Genomic DNA, 21,011 nt, shown 5'->3' with positions numbered 1-21,011 from the left:
CAGTTGGATAAATATGCAGACAGCATTGTATTGTTTTAGCAAAGTATTTGGCTTCAGTGCACCTTTAATTAGCTTCTACAACCGCTTTTGCGCACGGGATGACTGATGTTAGGGTGTAGCAATATTAGCTTAATATTAGCTGTGACAAACAGTGACCCCAAAACTTCCACTTAAGTCAACGACACGAGTCCAAAACCATGCAAGATGCATGTCCAATGGATTTAGCATCATATTGTAAATCAATTACTGTCACTGAGTTTTAATTACTTTAATCATAGAGAATATAGGGAGAGCAATGGAAACACATGCACCTAGCATGACATCAGAATGCAATTGGCCAACGTAATATCATGTCATATCACACTGTATGTCATAAATGTACAGATATAAATAATAAAAGCACGTTTTTTTTGTTGTTGTTGTTTTTTTTTTATCCTAATACTAACAGATGTACTTTCGGTTAAATAAATCACATACCATACATAAGCTGTTACATATGTGCATCTGCAGATAATTTTCAGCCCCGTTGTTTGTGGCTGTTTTTATTTATTGTCATCCATTTTACCAATACTACCTTCACAATCGATGACCGGTAGACCACGACAGGGTGTATATCATTGCTTAAAAGTTGAAAACCACTGTAAACAGTACACCACCTTGTTGTCCATGTTATAATATGTCTCAAAGATCGCACACATGATTCTATCTGATTGTGGTGGCGAACAAGCTAATATAGCTTTACTCATTACTTTTGGATCAATTTGAACACACAGATAAAAATCTAGTAATTTTGTATTTTTGATCCATGGCGAAAATTGGAGTATTTTAGATCAGGAGTTCTGGGAAGCTGACAAAAGAATGCGTCCGTTTTCCATTTTTAATTGCAAAATGAAAAATTGGTTTTGCTTTGAATGTGAGTCACTTAACTCCATTTGGCTTCTGACGAACACTAGGCTTTGTTCACATAGTTGATGTTTATCCTACATTTGGATGGATGTTAGGTTTAGGGTGTTGCAAAAACGCAAAAGAAAGACCCTCTTGTCTTTTGTGTCGGGAATCAACGTCGTGTGTATTGATACGATGCAAGACAGCAAGACACCTTTTGTAATAAGTGTTATTATAAGCAGAGAGTCAGAAACAAATCCTTTGATGCTTGCTGATCTGAAGTCCAGGGAGGCCTTGTGTGACATCACGCATGACAGCAGCCCCAGCTCGCCGCTACTCGAGTCAACAAGGGGCACATTTTCCCCCAAATGTTGCTCCCCAACGTCAACTGGTACCAGATTTGTACAATTTTGTAGGGTACAAGGCTACAATAATCAGCAATACAAGACTTTGTAAAGCATGGACTGAATGTTTGCATCATGGTAAGCAGATGTCACATCAGGCGGGAGTGATAAGGCTTTAATCTGACAGGCAAGGTCATGTTTTGCAGCTAAAATGTAGACTTTGTGCTTTGGATGCACACTGACCAAACACAATATCACACACACACACACAAAAAAAAAGATGTCACTAGTGCATGTGCAAATATGTGTGCATGTGCGTATTGCTCCTGTGCGGAGATGAACTGCCTGTCACTCAGCAGGTATCTGGCCATGGAGGTCACACCCCGATAGTTGCCGGAAGAAGAGATTATGCTGGTGTGTGCATGTGCAAATGTGCATGTGTGTGTGTTTGAGAAAAGGGGGCATAAAAAGCAGATTATGCATTGTGATATGAGACTGGGGTAACGTCGTCGACTGTGTTTGCATACAGAGGTGTCACGGCCTTGCAGGTTGAGCTTTAATCCCCACGAGCACTGAATCCTTGCTGGCTGATTTGGCACTTTTTCAGAGTATTAGGCTACCAGGCGAGGAAGCTTTGTTTACCTAAGAGGAAAGTCATCGTAAAAAAAAAAAAAAGAAACTCTATATTGCTCTCTTTTCTGCTCCTCATCTCTCGTGTAAGTACTCTTTTACCTTAGGTTTACTTGAGTGACATTGAAGCCCCATTAATCCCTGTGAGTCACAATTTGACAGGAATGTAATGCCGTGCAATAAAGTTCTTCGTGATGAGATGAGACATAAAGTTTGCTGTGGGGAAAAAAAAGGACCTTGGATTGAAGGTAATGATGAAAATAAAACAGTCAAAGTCTAGCTGCTTTTACAGGACCAAAACAAAATGCCATGAATACATTCAAATACTGTTTTTAGCCCCATGGTGATGGGCTTGTTACCGTTTGTGTCATTGTGCTACAGAAACATTTGCAACTGTGTGTAATTGGAGCCCTGTAAAAAAAAAAAAAAATCCATCCAAAATGTATGTTTATTGCTGATTACGTGCCAGCAGTAAGCTAGATGCAGAAAGGCTGATTTGGAGCAAAGGAAATTAGCAAGATTGAATATATATTAAAATCGATAGGAAAAGTGTGCTTTGATCAATGTTCTCTCAAATTTTAATACATTAATGGTGAAAACTCTTAGTACACATTACTAACCCCAGGCTTTCAAATTCATTTGAAAAGCTGCAGGGTTTTTTTCCACTAGGTTGAGAATACCATAGTTTGCCAAAACCCTTTGTGCTAATTGCAAGTTGTTTGTGAAAAGCCATTTTCTGTTAGAGTGCACAAATCCATTACAGAGCTCCTATAATGGAGATTGAATTAATGCGAAGGATAAAACATGTGGCCCGGGACTCCCGAAGATATGATTGATCATCTTATTGCCGGGTATTCATCCAGTTTGAGGCCTTTAATCGATACCATTACTTCTGCTGGAACTCATAGTGGCCTACTAACAAACCCCAAAACAAAGTCAAATGAGGGAGTGGTTGCACAAACTTCAAAGAGATTTTTTTTAAATAACATTTAAAAAGATGTAATGGAATTAAAAATAAATGAATAAATAAAACCTTTGGCAGTTTGCTTATGAAGCGAAAAGCCTTCCAAACATTTATCCCCCTTTTTCACATACTGGTATGTGTGACAATGTCAATTTTTGCTCTCATCCGCGATGCTTCATTTTAGGCCTTATCCCGTCCTCCATTAGACCTTATCTGCGCTTCCACATTCCCTCTTTCTTTTCCACCTTATTAATTATGCTGCTCCGCACCTATACAGAGGGCTTGAGAGAGGCCCCTGTGCCATGCTAGGGGGACCATTTTCTTCTCTGGTCCTCTCATGTCCTGCCCTATTGACATTGACACCTATTCAACGTCACGGGGCCTCTTTGAGCACAATTCCCTGGTCCCCAGGACAGCCCGACTCAGCGATAAAACTCCCCAGGCGCTCCTCCTTTATACTGCCCGGACTAATGCTTCATGCCAGCCAATACATACAAATACAGAAAAGGGAATATGAAGGAAACTGCCGCATAGAAATAATTCACACTCGCGCCTTATCAGCCCGCCGCATGAGCCGCATGCCCTGGTCTCCATTCCCCTACCGCCTGTTTGCTCCATTTCAGCCGACGCCAATTCCAGCCGTTCTTGTGCTTTTAACACACGGACAAAATGTGATATTACTTTTTAATGTTAGTTTCACATTTCAGTCCTCAGCACTATGGAGGTATTACCAAATACAGTGTTGCAGAGTAGGCATGTGTGAAATCCCAAGTTAATATTCTTTGTGCTGCTTACTGAAACATGTGCAGTACATGTGTGCATAGCTAGAAAGTGTGAAGGGAACAATCCTGCATGCACGTATTTGCGCAATTGCAAAGCACGACCCGGCTCCCATGAATGATCTTAAATCTCAAGCCTATAATTTGGAGAAGGAAAAAAAAAAAAATCACAATTTTAAATTTTCTATTATAATTATCCTTCATATTTGGGATGATTGCGGCATATACTGTAAGTACCATGCTCGCTAACATACGTGTAGAGTACTGGTGATTAACATGGCTTGAATGTGTCTACATTATAAATTACTCAAAACAACCTAAAGTTTACATTTGGAGAAACTTGAGCATTTTTTTTCTAAGCATACATGTAAGAAGTCTTATTACAGTTAAAATGAGAATTAATTATAGTGTGATTTTTTAAACAATGTTTAGTTTTTAATTGACTCTGATGTTTTGCTGGATGTTTCCCCTTTTGAAATTATAACCTCTTTATCTAAATGTAATCAAGTTTTTGTCTGCAAACATAAGAAATAGCTGTTATTCGGAATTTATTTGCGTCACAAGCAGTGAGTGGCTTGACAAAATTAAAATGTCCTCCCCATAAATTCCTAAAGCTTTTAATTATTGGATGAAAGTTCCAAGAGGTCAGTGTAGCACTCGTGATAGCGGGTTATTTCACAGGGGTCAAGCACTGACATAGGCAGCCGCTCGAGGTTTTAAGTACGTTTGTGTGCGTGTGTGTGCCTGCGTGTATGTGTGCGTGCTTGCGTGTATGTGTGTTTTGGTCCCTGTGTGTGTAGGTGTGCGTGCTTGCGTGTATGTGTGTTTTGGTCCCTGCGTGTGTATGTGTGCGTCTGTTCATAGGTGTGAGGCCCTAAATGCGATAACCCCAAGACCCTTTGCTTCTCCCTATCTGCACATTGATCCAAACCCACACACACACACTCCTGCACGCGCTCACACACCTAAACACACGCACACTATGTGATGTTAATGAACCTAATCTCCAGAATCACCAGGTCTATGGGCCGGGAAATTAACGAGAGCAGGTTAAACACACACACAGTACTTTCACTGACACCCCTTTCAAACAGTGTGCGTCAGTGTGTGTGTTGGGGTGAAATTGGTTTTCCTCAGGATTAAAGGATTAAAAAGGCTGTTAGTTCCTCAAAGTGCTCCAAATACCCCCCTCAATATTCATTACGGGAGATACAAAAGGCAGAGAGGAGCTCATAATGGCTCCAACCTTCTAATCATTTCAAGCAGGGCTGCGCCAACGCTCACAAACCGCTACACACACTCTTTTATTATCATTAGCTGCACTATTAGCATGCGATAAGCACTGTCTTGAAATTACAACAGGGCAGATTCCTTGCTCAAGATTATTGTGGAACCGGAGTCCGAAAAGGACTGCAATATCATTTTGCCGTCCGCTGTTTTAAGAGTCACCTCCTGTCTCTTCTTATGCTCAAAGCCAATTGCGCACTGGTGCCGACGGCAATGGTAGCCGTAAATATGGCTGGGCGGCAATAAATCCATATCTGTGTTTGCTATCACAGCCAGGAGGCAGCTTAAGTTTCAGAAAGAAAGAGGGAGGGGGTATTAATTGAAAGTGATTGAGCATTTCTTACTGCGCCCTTTTTTCACCCAGCAGGTTGCCACTTGTTCCGTGACAGCAATAGAGGGACTCGTTTACATTGTGTGTAGGTGTGCGTGCATGTGTGTGCAACTTTTAAAAGCCAAACAAACCTGAAATGGATGTCATTTTGAGGTGGCGGGAAGTTATTTGATTATTTTTGCAGTCACTGACCTTGAGTTTAGCAACAATGCTATGAATGAAGAAAATGCTGTCAAGGGAAGAACAAAGAGCAAATAAAAGTTACAATTAAATTGTAGTGATTTTATGGATCTCTATTATGTGTTCACATAGAGGCAAATAACTTTTTTGTCTTGAGACGTCATGAGAAGTCACTATCTGTGCTTTAAAAAACCTTGTGCTTTAGACAATCAGAAATTTGGAATTTTGTCCAAAAAAAAAAAAAAAAGATGAGCAAATACCAATCTGATCAGAAGATGGAACAATGTATATTTTTAAACACCTTGTCTATACATCTGCAGTCAGTCAACCCACTATGATTCCCAGGGATTTGAATGGCCCTGCCACAAATGTTGACATCTGCTGAAATATGATGGTTAAACCCTGGTAATTCTACTCACAAAAACTGATAACTATTCCATACTACTTGGACAATGGGGTTCAAAAAATTATATATATATATATATATATATATATATATATATATATATATATATATATATATATATATGTATATATACATACCCACACACAGTGCTATCACGCTTTACAAAATTAATGTTTCTTCATGGTTAATGCTTAAAATGAATGTTCCCGCTTCTTCTTTTCACCAGAATCTTTTTCTTGGAGCCCATGATGGAAAAAGATGAATAAGGTTGGAATAAACACACTCAAAATCCGCAGGAGAAAGCAGCAACCCATGGATTCCACATACTGTGTTGTGTCTTCGGTGCGCTGCGTAGCACCACTGCAATGACGCGCTGCACACCCCTGCTAACTGCTCACGTCTCCGCACCGCATGGCACAGAATCCTAGGAAGGTCATAATCGGCTTGCGCGGGGACTACCAACTATGCAATTTAAAAAAAAAAAAAAAAAAGTTTTCTAACTTCTGGAAAGAAACAAAGCTCCATATTTGAAAATGTTGCCCATTTAATACTTCATTGCATGTTTCATTGCCAATGGGTGAGTACGTCCAGTATTCGTTTTAAATATTATGTGAATTAATGGAATCGTGACTCAAACAGTGATATATGTTTGTACAAACATTACAGCACAAATTAACAGGAGGAAAATGTTTGCTCTTTTTGTCTCAATTGCAATGGCACAGGGGGGAAGCAGTGGTTTTTGAGTTCATCCAATCAATCAGCAAAGGAGAAGACAATCTTGTCTGCATGTGTGCTTTATAACCACAATCAAACAGCAATAACTCTGCCAAAAGGGAGGCCCGGATGCTGGGTGATAAACAATGGGAGAGTCATTTTTTCACATCTTGATTTTTCTTTCGCTTTCAGAGACGATAATTTTACATAACGGCATTTCAGGGGTTTTTTGTTTGTTTGTTTTTTCGTTGTCAGGGTGTTTTGTAAAGTGAATTATGAATGTATAGAGTGCCCGTGATTGGCTGGCAAACAATTTAGAGTTTTTGCCATGGGCAATTGTGTCGTTGGAAGACTCGGCAAATGTGGAGAGTCAAACCTTTATATGAAATATTGGAAAAACTATAAATTTACCACCATGGGTTTTCACATGCCTGAAACGCGCACATTTTACTCCACAATATCATATTTGATTTAATAAAATTACTGCTCGGCCGAGCCAATCAGAGACACTGGCGTTTTTACATTATTAGGTTTTAAAATATTAAAAACGACAAAACAAGGCAATATAGCGGGTACATAGAAAAATGTCATTCAGCAGCAAAATAATTGTGAGAAACTTATGGTGACATTGTATCAAGCAGGTTTCCATCAGTCTTGCTATAAAATATTTGCAGTGACAGGCATCATGTTTTCTGGCTGCTAAAAGAGATCACAAACAAAAAAGACGACTTGCAAGAATTATCAGCAGTGCAGGTATATTTTGGTTAAGTCTTTTAGCTTCTTGGAAACAGACAAATTCACGTGGAGTCAAACTGCTAAAGTTTGTTGCTATGGAAAATAATAGGCCTGCTATATGTGTCCCTTATTCCACGTTGTGTGTCTTTTTCTGTTTTGAATAATAATAAAATGAGAATTAACCTATGTTCAGTGTTTATGACCATTTTAATTTTCTAGCAAATGTATCCGCATGGGTCAATAGTCGCAACTTTTCTTAAATAAAACATTTGAACGCTAATCTTTTTTAGATCTTCAAATTATCAGATAAATAGCTGACTGTCCTTTTGTTTGTTTGTTTTATCAATGCAGGTTCTCAAACCAAAACACAATATCAGATGTGTATTTCAACAAGATCAACGTTGCTGTTATAATCAATGTCGATCTGTGCTCTGAATTAAGAACATACTTTGAGGCACTATTTTCATTCCCGCACATGATGGTGGTCGTGGAGCACACGCTTGTTTTGCATGTCTATTAGGACTTTTAAGAATGACAGCACAGAATACACCCTTGGAGAAAATGTGATTGCGTTTTCTGTCATTTTTTTCTCACAAATCTGATCAAAGGCTTCATCGATTGAATGGCAAATCGTGACATAACAGGCAATTTTGCACAAGATAAAAAATATCCGTTGATCCGACTTGTCTCAAGTCTACTAAACCCCATATAAGGACACTGAATCAAACCTTGGCTACAATACATTTTTTATCAATTGTTGGAAAATAGATGGAGACAATCTTCCACATTTTCAGTTATGTTTTATATATATATTGAACAGTGATTCCTTGTTGGTGGTCAAACGTATAATAACTGTGTGACTGGAAATGGAAATAAATTAAGACTAATTATACGATAAAATGATGAACAGGTCATCACCAAACACTCCCCCGCCATATTCAGCACTGGCTTGACTGTACAAGGGAATATTCACCATATATTTGGGGAAAAACACCCCATCAGCAGGAGATGGAAAACTATTAGGCACGTCATTTATCTTGCCTGTTGGCATGCGCACCAGCACCACTTCAATCATGACTCACTGCAAGTGCAGAAACACACTCACAAAATCAAAGTTTGGAGTCCTAATTGTACATAGGCCTCAGCACAAAAAATATTCTGTTCCCACAGTTTAAGGTTTTCGGCTAAGGAGGCGCCATGGTAACCTGTGGCTGACGCTCAAAATGTTAAGGTCACTTGCGTGTGAATGCCTCTCTTGTTAAGTTTTCTTAGCAACTATTTTACATTTTACTCTATTTGTGGATCCACCCACTTGGATCTATACCCATCATCTTTATTTTCTATTAGCTTCATTAAAGCGCAAAGTAAGCAATTAAATTACCATAGTCAATTCTGCGGACCTCTGCACACACATCGCTCGAAAATGTGATCATTAGTCTAGTTTTCTTGCCACTACACTGCTTCTTATTGATAATCCATTTGGCCAGAAAATGTGCATAGGTGGACAAATGTGAGGTCTGAGAGGCTATTTTTCCAGCCATTTTTTTTTTTTACCCTCATTTCTCTTTTCTGTGGTTGAGAGTCACTGCCTAGACCTTTTTGGCTAATGCATCCCGAAGGTTGTATGGCTGTCAGTCTGATGACATTCCCATATGCTTCCAGAGTTTCCTTATCATTTTCAACACTTGGGTGGAGCTCTTTTAATTCTAAGTCCAAAAAAATGTGGGTGGGTGAGGGGGTTTCTTGCAGGAGAAGCCTAGAAATATATACCACTCTTACCATACAATTGTTTCAATCATTGAAAGTTGCTTTTTTAAATATTTTTTTTTTCCTGCAGAAAAGCTTTAAAAAAAGACGCGTAGTTACGTAACTAAAACGCAAATCCAAGCCTGCACTTTAAAATGTCAGGAAATCGAAATAATCGAGAGAAGCAAATGGTGAGTTTCCAGTGATTTTTCTTTGTTCAAAGTTATCTGTGCATCTCCCAGAGACGAGACGAGCCTCTGAAGAGTCCCCTCTGAGAGCCGCCAATGATATTGTTCCCTGTGATGTGCATCTGCTGCTTTGATAATCCAGTGATTTCACTTTCGCGGGGGGATTCTGTGAGCGCAAACATGCAACGACACACAAACTCCTCGACTGTGACTGCAGCCATTGTTCCTCCCAAACAATGTCTTCACTTTGATGCCTGTGACGCTTGGCCGGTCGAGGGGAGGTTTCTGCAATCTGTGCACCCAATTCCCACTTGCTTTTTTTTTTTAACTCCCTTTTCTCCCGTGTCTTTAGAGACACCTTCTAAATAAAACACGCACACACATACACATCCCAAAGAAATTGCATCCTCACGTTTTGTGAATTCACATGTACCGTACTGCCAAGCGTTTACGCTTTGATTTTAGCACCTTGAAATGCCCAAATCTGTGGTGGGCCTTATTTTCCTGCAACAGTGGCAACTCGCCTGCTCCACACTTGATTGACAGGTTCAATCCTCCAATGTGCTTTGGCACAAAAGGCAACAAGCTGATAGGAAATTGGCTTTTGTCCCCGCCTCCGAGCTACTTAACCTGCCCTGATTTCTCATTTATTAAAACAGTCCTTACACACTGCGAACACAAACGTACCACACTGGTGTAATCAGTGCCGTTGACCCACAAGGAGAACAATTAATATTTGCACCATGAGGGGTAAGAAGTGTTCCAAAGCAGCCATAGCTCATTATTATAAGTTGGGATAGGCCCAGAACTTGTTTTGTGTAGAAAATCAAAAGAAAGAATTGTTCATTGTATTATATAATATAGATTAGGCATTTTTTCAAAGCACAATCATTCATTTTAAATACAACTTGAAAATAATTTAAACATATACTGTACATGTGTTTTTTCGTCTATATTTTACTGAGTTTTTATATTCAAAAGGAGTAGGCGTGTCCTCAAACGCAAATAGCTAACCAACGAAATGAAAATAAACATTTTTTTAGGCCTTCGGCTTTTCTCTGCTTTGCCTGACAACATAACAGGGGTTTTTTCGCCCCCTACTGGCAAACTCTGATCAGTGTCTGGCAGATGTATTTCTGGAAGGAATGGGGCGCAAGCAAAACCTGCAGCGTTGTAGCTGCGTAAGCTTTCAAGCTGCGACAGGGCCAACAGCCTGCAGCGCGAACATGTAATTACAACACAAGGAGCAACCCGAATGAGGATTTTCTGTTTGCATTGTGCAAACTCTTTACAGTAACAGTATTTATAACTTGCCAAACATGCAAAATGTTACGGAACACGATGGAGAAAAGAGATCATTTGAATAATATCGCCAACAAGCGTTTGCAAATTTAGAAGTATTCAGGATTCTTGTTGAACAAATCAAAAGCTTGGAAGAAAAATATCCTCCAATCATGCTGCATTCATATGGCACTCCAGCGCTACATGACAAATAGATAGGTGGAACACAACAAAAGGCAAATGCTGTGAATATTTACAAAAAAAACAAGAAAATAGTATAATGATGAGGAGATGCGAAATAAATGTCAGAAAACCAAACCTGCACCAAAAATGAAAACGTAGGGATTTTTTTTTTTTTTTTTTTTTTTATGGAGTCGGAGGAAAAAAAATACATTGTCCTCATGTGCGGGAAGACAAAAGCAAGAGGGCAGTGAGATTTGACAGGACGTATTACGCTGGAACCTCGACAGAAGAGGAGAGAAGACGTCAGTGTCTGTTGTCTGACTCAAGTGTGCAGGAGGAAGGTTGTGGTGAGGAAGAACTGTGGGTAAATTCAACAGAAAATCCTCTCAAAATTCCCAGCACCTTGAAACAAGGTACTTACTGTCCAGACCTACATGACTGTCAAGTTAGATAGGTTTCTGCATGTGTGCTACTTGTCTTCAAATACACCTCACATATTGTAAGTATATGTATGTATTGCGACAAAGTATTTGTAAATACTTTGAAGCAAGTTTACTATTTAAAAAGGTAAAAAAAAAATAGCTATGCCTTATTGGCATGTCCAAAGCCAGCAGATGAGAAGTTACAACGATAAGATCTAGAAATGCAAGGGTAAACATTGAAGAACAAGCTGTTACAAAAAGCGATCATGCAAAAGATGACATCATCAAGATGAGGTCAGTGGTGTTGAGAAAATGTGGTCGTTTGAGGCGACAAGGGTCTGAGTCACGAGCGACTTGCTCACTGTGTCCAGCGGCGGACAGGTCAGACTGTTTTTGTTGGTCGGGGCGTGCAAGCGGGAGGGTAAACAAATCCGGTTTTAATAAGGGCGTGTAGTTCATAATCCTCGCCTATCAGCAGGTGAAGACCAACATATGGGCCGAGACCACGGCGATGGGGCACACACACAGCAGCTGTCACTTGTGTTCCAAGGCATGACGGATTCAACAAGAGCACCGTGGTGCCATTGGGAGCCGGGCCAAGGCAAGGAGAGGAAAGAAAGGAAGGTGGGCGCAGCCAGGAGGTGGGAAAGCATTGACGCTAAAGACAATTTCCCGCGGCCGCCCTATTAGACACAAAGCATTCCAAATGAAGCATATTTCACTGAGCGGAAGCGCTGTAGCTCAACTAATTTACCAGTTTGTTGTTGTGAACACAATACGGGTTTGACTTGTTCATGGTTACTTTGCTCTTGTGTGCTTTATGGGGATAGGCTGCTCTCAGTGAGAAGGAGAAAAAAATCAATTTCCCCCCTGACTGACTCACTCGCACACATCCATGCATAAACACACACTCCCGTCTTGCCTTTTTACTCTTGTTCTTGATGAATGAAAGGAATTCATGTTGTGTTTAATGTGAACCAAACCAGGGTTTTGGTGCATATGCAAAAAGGCTGGATTCTGCTGTCTTTTCCCTTTTTTTTGTTTTTTGGTTCCTCTTTTACACTGCCAGCAATGGCTGCCCTCCGCTTCTCGTTTTTCCATAACATCTTTTCATGTGATTCATCCCTCCTTTCGCTTTCTCTGGCCACCCTCTCTTAGCCCCCCACCCACCCGCCCACAACCTCCCTCAGCACCATCGCAACCCATTTCTGCCTCTTATGAAGTGTGAAAAATGATCGCTCGCAGGATGAAGTGGACAGAATTTGCCGGCGTAATGGCCTGACAAAATGAATCGTGGCCTTCCTCGCCATCCATCACCACTCCGAAGCGACCGTGGTTAAGATCTGTGAAGGTGCTGGCTTATTGATTACTAGTTGTAACTACAAAGTGTCTGATTCAGTGTTTGTGGCAGGGCGGAAGAGGAGCAAGAGTATGGGGGGTTTGGCGGGGTTTGGCGGGGGTGGGAGCTGGGTGGAAGGGAATACGTGCTCAGAAATCCTCTTTTGATAGATTTTAAATGGTGAAATATTGATTTCTGTCTGGTCCAAGGCCTAGCTTGAGTAGGCCGCAGCCATTTGTTGGAGTGATCATGCCGGACACTCGCTTCCGCTGGTCACCATCAGTCATCCTGACACCTGGAAAAATGAGGGAGGTAAGAACAAGTAGTGGAAGAGGGAGGAAGAAGTGAGAAGAGCTATGGATAAATAAATGTACTGGGCAAACTGCTCACTTTTATTCAGTGGCACTCAAGTCCATGAAAAGCAATATTCAGTTTGAAACAAGATTTTCATGGTTACAAACACACAAAGGCACCAGGCAGCGTTATCGCCCTCCATAACCACTGTAGATATGCTCTGTGAGTTTATTCAAAAGCAAATTCAAAAAATGAAATGAAAGGAAATGAAAGGGTGGAGTTGAAGTTACTGGAATGCCCTGCCATGTGGGCAAGGAGAGTCGCAATTGCTCATGTATTTGATCATTTCCTATTGAAGTAAATGGAAATGCTATGACAAACATTTGTGTGCTTGTGCTTTTGTCTGAGGCAAAATTGCACCTTGTAAATTGTACTTCATTGAAACAGAGCAATACAAACACTGCTCTATAGGAATGTTTTTTTGCCCACTGAACCGAATAGCAACTAGCGCCGGCGTTGGCAGCAACAACCGCAATCAAACGTTTGCTACAACAGGTAATGTGACTTTCACGCTTCTGTGGAGGAATGTTGGACTGCTTTTTTTTTAGTTGATGTTCTCCTTCATGCTCTTCCGGTAAACAGCAGAATTCTGTTTTTTCGTTGATCACAGCAAGTTGTGCTGAAGCAAAGCTGTCCCAGACCACCACATTGCCACGACCATACGTCAGCGTTGTGACATCATGTTCTTGTTATCAACTGCTGTGCCATTTTGATACAAGATGTAACAGGGTGCAGAACTTGCAAATTGTTTGGAAGTTTTAACTCATCAGTCCACAGAATGTTTCTCCAAAAGTCTTGAGGATCATCAAGATCCATTTTGTGTTCTTTTGTGACAGCGCTGGTTTTGAAGTGAATGCCATTTTGGTCAGCATCTTTGTTATAGTTGTGTTGAACTCTAACCTTAACTGATGCCAGCAAGTCCTGCAGTTCTTTCAACGTTTCCAGTTGACAGCGATTCGCTGCAGCCCCACGACCTCGGAAATGGTGTAACCTTTTTCAGCTACATTTATTTTTTCTAACAATGACATGATGCATTTGAGCTTGGGAATTTGTAGCGCACTTCACGTTATCTGGCAGATTGTATTTAAGCGATTTCTTAATTCAACAAAGGTTCATCAAATTCACAGTCAGGTTTGGCCTGTGGAATTGAACTCAGCTTGGTTTAGTCAGTTTTTTGATATATCATGGAGGGTGCAATTACTTGTTTACAAATAATCATGAAACCTATCTATCAGAGCGATTAGCATGCAAAAGGCAGAGAAATCAGGAAGGGGACAAATACTTTTCATACCACTTACATGGGCTAGAATATGAAGCACCTCATATTCAAATATCTATATTGAGTTGACAGTGACAGCTTTAAAGATTGCTTCCGTCGTATCAATACTGTACTTGAGAAATAACTGCAATACGTCATGGCATCAATATTTTGCCCCAACCCTAGCGGTGATGAGTAGACCATGTAAAAGTGATGAATAAACACACACACAGGTAGCATTTATCTACATTAACAGCCTCGGCAACATATCCGCTGAGCCAGACTAATTTAGGTCTGCCGCTTGCCCCAAGCCTGAATTCATCACACTTTTAATTCTTAACTATGACAACAAACTGTGCAGTTTTTAGTGTTCTGCACCAGGCCCACGGAAAACAATGCGGGGAAATGCTTGGAATGCATAAAAGGATGCAAACATTTGAGAGTAGCTGAAATATGGAGGAGTAATCTAGCCTTTAACTGGTTCCACATTAGTGCATTGTCTAATTGCAAGACATCCACATCAGCCCGGAAATCTGATGAATTAACATACTGTTCAAATCCTCAGACGACAAGCCATTAAATGCAAATGACACACTTTGTAGTCGAAATGTGACGTTTCCATTTCAGTGAGTTAAGAATAGCAATTTGGGATCTCGCCTTGCTATGTTTTTATCTTACTGCCCACAGCTTGACTGTTTAAATTCACTCTCTTGAACACCGCGGACAAATCATCCTGGTATCGAACACGCAGTGCCGGTCCTGCAAAGCTGGATGTGCAAATACAGTGATACAGGTTTTGCGCTGGCCAACCAATTACGTGTTTGCAAAACTTTTATTTTAGGGTTGGGTTTCTTGTTGCCGGTGGTCTTGACACAATTCATGAAAAATAATCAACCGTGGAAATTTCAGCCACTCCAAAGAGGATGAAACCCCCGCACAGTGTAAAGTAATGTTTGTGTCTTGAGCGGCACTGAAATCAGGCTGAGAGCAGGTGGTGACCACCACCCATGCATCTTCCATACGCAACACACACACACACACACACACACACACAATATGCAGCATGGAAGAAGCTCAGGCCTGCTGGGAGGTCTGAGGTCTGGCCTTTAACATTCCTCAGACAAGTGTCTCGCACCTGCTTTGCCTCAGTCAGCTTTTACTGGCCAACACACACACTCTCAGTCCATTGACTTTATCGTCACCCAGGGGCAGATGGAGCCCATCCCGCCACTCTGAAGTACACTAACAAATACCTTGTCATAGAAATGATTATTAGGTGAGCACATCTTAAAGAACAGAACACATTGGCTGTTTGTTGATATGAAAAACATGTATATTTGACTGGCAAGTAAAATACATTATTTTAGCATTTGGCCTACATTGGAGCAATATTTTTCATAATAATGGAAGTAAACTTTGTTTATTATAAGCCACCAAATATTTACTCCTGCGCGCGTATATCCCCTGGCGTCATGTGATAAGTGACAAATGGAATTGCGCACTTGATAATAAAACAATAAAGATGACAAGTGTGCGTTACTAGTTCAGTCTGGATCATTATTTGATATCATTCTGACAAACCCAAACCCCAAAATGTGAAAGTGTGCATGCAACACAAGTAACCAGGCACAACCCGTATTGTTTTCTTCAGTGAAGGTAGGGGAAAAAAAAGCCGATTTACAGAGCTGTCTGGCAGTGGCGCACATGGATGCATGACTGACTTGTCCTAATGGAGTTTTCAGTTTTGGATTTACAGTACACCGCTCTGTGAGGAGCAGCCACCATACATGAGAGCAATCTGGCTGTAGTAACTATGTCAGTGCGCTGATCTTCTCCTGCAACCGTTGCTAAGTAGTGTCTGCTCGGTGGCCAAACCTCAAGCCATTCTTCTTCATGCCGTATTTCTCACTGTGTCATCACGGGAAAGCCTGGCGTTAGCACACTGCAGATGAAAGCCAACAGACTTAAGATTTGACTATTCTTATCTTTTTCATCTTTTCACAGATGTTTGCTCATTCAAACCCAATAACATGTATTTGCACTTTTTAATACATTCAATCTCAGGTATAATTGCAGAATTTACATATATTTAAAAAAAAAAAAAAAAAAAAATATATATATATATATATATATATATATATATATATATATATATATATATATATATATATATATATATATAGATATATATAGATATATATTTTTTTTTTTAAATGACTGCTGGATGGATGGATGGATGGATGGATGATAGATAGATAGATAGATAGATAGATAGATAGATAGATAGATAGATAGATAGATAGATAGATAGATAGATAGATAGATAGATAGATAGATAGATAGATAGATGCTAAAATAATGGATTTCTTTCGGTAATGAATTACTAGACGAATTGATTACTTAAGGCTCTAATCAATTACTTGGGGTAATAAAGTACTTATAAGTAATTGATTAGCACTTATAAGTAATTGATTACACAAAAGTAATCAATTACTTTTGTGCAAGAGTTCTTGAATGCTTATACTACTTAGAAGTGAGTACCTAAAGTATACTTTATTCCTTTAATCAATTACTGTATTTTAGGTACTAACACATTAGTAATTACTGTAAGTCTGTGGTATTGAGTACCAAAGTCATCAATTGCCTTAGTACTTCATTCATTGAGTATCAGATATTTTTACCCTCCTTTGGTCAAACAATTGAAAAAAAGGTAAAAAAAAAACATTTTTAGTATCTGGGTTTGAATGTTTGGATGCCTTAAGAAATAAAACATGTGACTTTGGGATTGTATATAGTTAAATCCACTGGATTGTAAAGAGTTAATTCCTTTTATTCAACATTATAAACTTCCTGTTAGACCATCCACTAGCTTCTAAAGTTGTCCCCCTAAGAGGACATGAGAAGGTGTTAACTCAGCAACAGCATGCCTCATGTATTAAGCAGCCCCAGCAGCTCCAGCTGGGAACTCAAGAGCGACGTGTAAACGAGGACTGAACGGGTTTCGTGTGTGTCGGATCGCTGGAGCGCCATCACAACCGTGGAACGGCGCGCAGCTGCCCCCCGAATGTTGGCTCCGACAAACGACCCATTTCACAGCTCACAAATCACCGCCACTCCAAACTATGAGAACCGATCCATTTCGGCTTTTGGAAGAAGACTTGCTCACAAATATTTTGATCAGTTACATCCAGCGCAAACATTGCGGATTATTTCTCTTTGTCTCATCATCACGTCACCTCTCTTTGACCGGCAACTGACGCATGGCATAGTCTCCTAAAAAAACTACGTTTTGCAACAGATTGTTCCTCTGCAAGCCAATCGGGGCTTGTCACTTACAAAAAAAATATGCATTTTTTGACTAGGTCATTGCGTTGGGTTTTGCCAAAGTCAGAAGGGAGACGTTCCAGGCTGTGTGGGAGCGAGCCGAGTGCCAGTTTGGATCCAGACCTCCTGCATTACTTCTTCATTTCGCCGGGGCTATCAAGGGACGGTGGAGTGGTCGCACTGGCCAGAAAGTCTGTTCATCATCAACTGTTGGCAGAACACGCAGCTTGTGAATGCAGCCTGGAAAACTGATTCCCTTAATCCACTTGGATTTGGTGGCACACTAAGCCTATTAGACCACAGAGCTGTGGCAAATCATGCAACGAGTGTTGAAATACAAGCAGCGGGAGGCTGACCAGCAAAGAGCTAGTTTGCAGCAGGAATGGGCATTCCAAGAACACTTGATTGCCGATTGGCAAAATTAACCACTTTTTTTTTTTTTTTTTACATCCGTAAAAAGTAGATATCAAATAAATATTTTTTCTGTGATCAATATCAAAACAAGACATTATAACCAATTTTTTTAACCATTTGTTTGAACCAGAAAAATGAAGACTGAAGAAACAGGGGTGGGAAGTAAAAAAAGTACAAATCACTTAATGGCAGAATAGACTATTTTTTTTCAATCTCCATGGATGACAGCACAACGTATATATAAAAACAAACATGTTAAAAGAGTAGGATTAAGTCAATTGTGATTGAAATCTTGATTGGTTAAGGACTTTAGAGATAGTAAAAAACAGGCATAAGAAACATCAGTTTCAACATTCAAATTTTCTAAGACTAATTTACAACAACCACAAAAACATACATACAATGTTTTTTGCTTGCATGTCCTGCAACTCAAAATTGCAGGACATGTTGTCCGTTCAGTCCTGTATGCGATGCAAACTTGGAGCAAAGCCGTTGCTAGTATTTCTTTCTTTTTAGTATGAATAGGATGCAACTTGATAAAAAAGAGAAACTATTTTGTGAATAGTTTTTTGCCTTGTCCTCAAAAGAGAAATTGCATAAGTGACCATTGAAAACAGCAATAATCCTCCTTTGTAATTATGCGAAGTTCAGTCTCAATTAACCTTTACCTATTTAGTAGAGATACTGAATCAGTACTTCCATTTTTAGCTGAATATTTTGTTTCACTATATTTCTATTAAAGTCTTCCGAAGTATGCTCAAGATTCAGGTAACAACCAGCGTTTGTCAGGGTTTGGTCGAGTGATGTTAGCATGCTCAGCTGCAAATGGTCGTTACCTGAACCTTGAGCACGTCTGATGTCATTTCACCTTGGCAGCGGGTGGCAAAAGGTGTGTTTCAATGCATTGCGAATTGTACATGAAAAATAATGGAGTTATTCAATTATCGATAGACAACATAATAACTTCTTACTGCTGAAAATGTAGTGTTCTAAGTATACTATTCCTTTAAGCGGCAAATTGACTGGGCCTGAGCTAATTTTGGATGGTTGCTACTAATTGTTGCACAGCCATGAAACGGAGTGTGCTGCTTTTCCTTGTATCATCTACACCACATGATTTTTTTTTGTACACAGGATTAGAAGATTAACTGAATTACCATATCCTTGTTTTGAAAATATTTGTACACCATGAGTGTGCGGTGAGAACAAAGAAGCACCAAAAAGAAGGAAAACTTCTCCTAGATGGCTGATTTCTTTATTGGCCGCTATGTGTTACTTGAATTTATCTCTGGAGTTTCTTCTGTACTTATTGCGGGGGGAAGAAAGAAAGCAAGGGAGGACAGAAAGAGACAGCCGACTCAAGGTTCCTCCCTATAATTACAAAGATAGCACGATCCACCCGCAGGAGCCTAGAAGCCATCCCTTGATATTGTAGAAAGACTGTTCTATCAGCCCGGGAATGGCATCATTGCTTGTAAATTAATTTGGGGTTCCTGTCACTTGGGCCCTTCTGCGCTCTTATCACGAGCAGTGTAATATGGGAAGCTGAGAGGCTAGGGAGATATTGCTGAGGGCGCTGAAGAAGGAGGAGGAGGTAGGTTAGGGTGGGGGATGTGTTAGTTGAAGGCCAACGGGATGGGGGGGGGGGGGGGGGGGGGTGCATAAAAGAGGGGCGCTCTAGATAAGGTGAAAGACAGAAGCATGGACGAAACAAGGAAGGCGAGCGAGCTGGTTGTCAAGAGCAGATTTCAGAGCTGCAAACGGGTCGGTGATAAGTGAATATGGCCTGGAATCCTATTTAGGCCTGGACTTACACACACACTCGCGCACGCACGCGATTCATCTCTCTGACTGGCCTCCACACCAACGGCCTTCACCTATCACCACTATTTGTCTGCGTATCACAGCCCACGGATAAATCATCTCCGGAGAGTCCTTATTTAATTCCGCCCCCCATTTCCAAAAGGTCCGGCCTGCTCGTGATCACATGTGGGCGACACACACACACCTCCGACCTCCTCTGTTGTGTCTAATTAACCCCTCACTGCACTGCATTTAGCCTCAATTCCCTAATGGTGATAAATGACAAGAAGTCGTGACAGTGAATTCAGAAGGACGCAGACTAAATGCTGGGATGGCACATGTAAGGGGTGTATCTTCTTGTTGTCCTGTGGCGCCTTTACATCTGAATGTGTTTCCCCATAACACAAGACTGAAAGTGATGAACATTTAAAATTAATAGAGATGTGTTGTCTCGGACAAGTTTTTATTTCGCCCATTTCAGACTGTCATATTGAAGGCAACTGCTGTGGGAAATGACGAAGTCACTTAAGGAAAATCAAAGGGGGAAAAACAGCTCAATTTTAGAAAGCTTAGGCGAACTGTTTCGCTGAAGACAAGTGTTGAAAGAACAAACAATATCAAATTTGTGTGAGCAAAAAAAAAAAAAAAAAATCCCTCAAATACTCTTTTCCGCAATTTAATCCAATATCTGGAGTATACTGCATTGCAAATGCAAAAGCGTGCATGGAAACAACCGCGCAAGCTCTCCATTTTCTTAGCTTTTCAGTTCGTGTGTGTAAATTCGGACACCATAATGGGAAAACGGGCTTTGAATACCGCATATTGAGGTATCTGGCAGAGGTCCAAAATGGCAAAAAAAAAAAACAACAACAACAGAGGGTAATTTAAGCAAAAGACAATAGGACATGCATCATCTATTGAAGCCAATTTTGCTTGGATTCTCTTAGAGAAATTGGTTCATGTCCAACTATGTGTGGCGCTAAACGGGAACGTGCTAACAATGGTGACTGTGAGCTCTTATTGTCCCCCAATTACAGTATTTCTTCCCCACAGACTTTTTAGGCAAAGGGAAAAAAAGGTGTGATTTGAATTTCAATAGGTTCCTGGTGTATAGAAAAATAGATATTGACTCTTAAATATCTGTTACATTGCTTAAAACGAAAAAGACAAAAACAAAAGGCAATGAGCAAAACGTAATGAATATCTATGTTTGTATATGTACATTTTGTCAGTTGCAGGCGGCTTACTTTTTTTTGCAATTTGTTTGATATTTTCGCCATCTAGTGGATAAATATAGACTTACAAGCTGTACCACGAGGTATACTTTCTATTAGTTTACGCAATGGAATACATTTTCTGAAATTGGTGATAAATAAAATTTTACGAGCACGTTTTGATTTCAGTAATCATGCAAAACCGTTGTATACCTGAAACAAAAATCTAA

Source organism: Hippichthys cyanospilos, chromosome 2, assembly GCF_059441005.1.
Source record: "Hippichthys cyanospilos isolate Australia breed blue-spotted pipefish chromosome 2, RoL_Hcya_1.0, whole genome shotgun sequence".
NCBI lineage: Eukaryota > Metazoa > Chordata > Actinopteri > Syngnathiformes > Syngnathidae > Hippichthys > Hippichthys cyanospilos.
Note: the sequence above shows the minus strand (reverse complement) of the source record.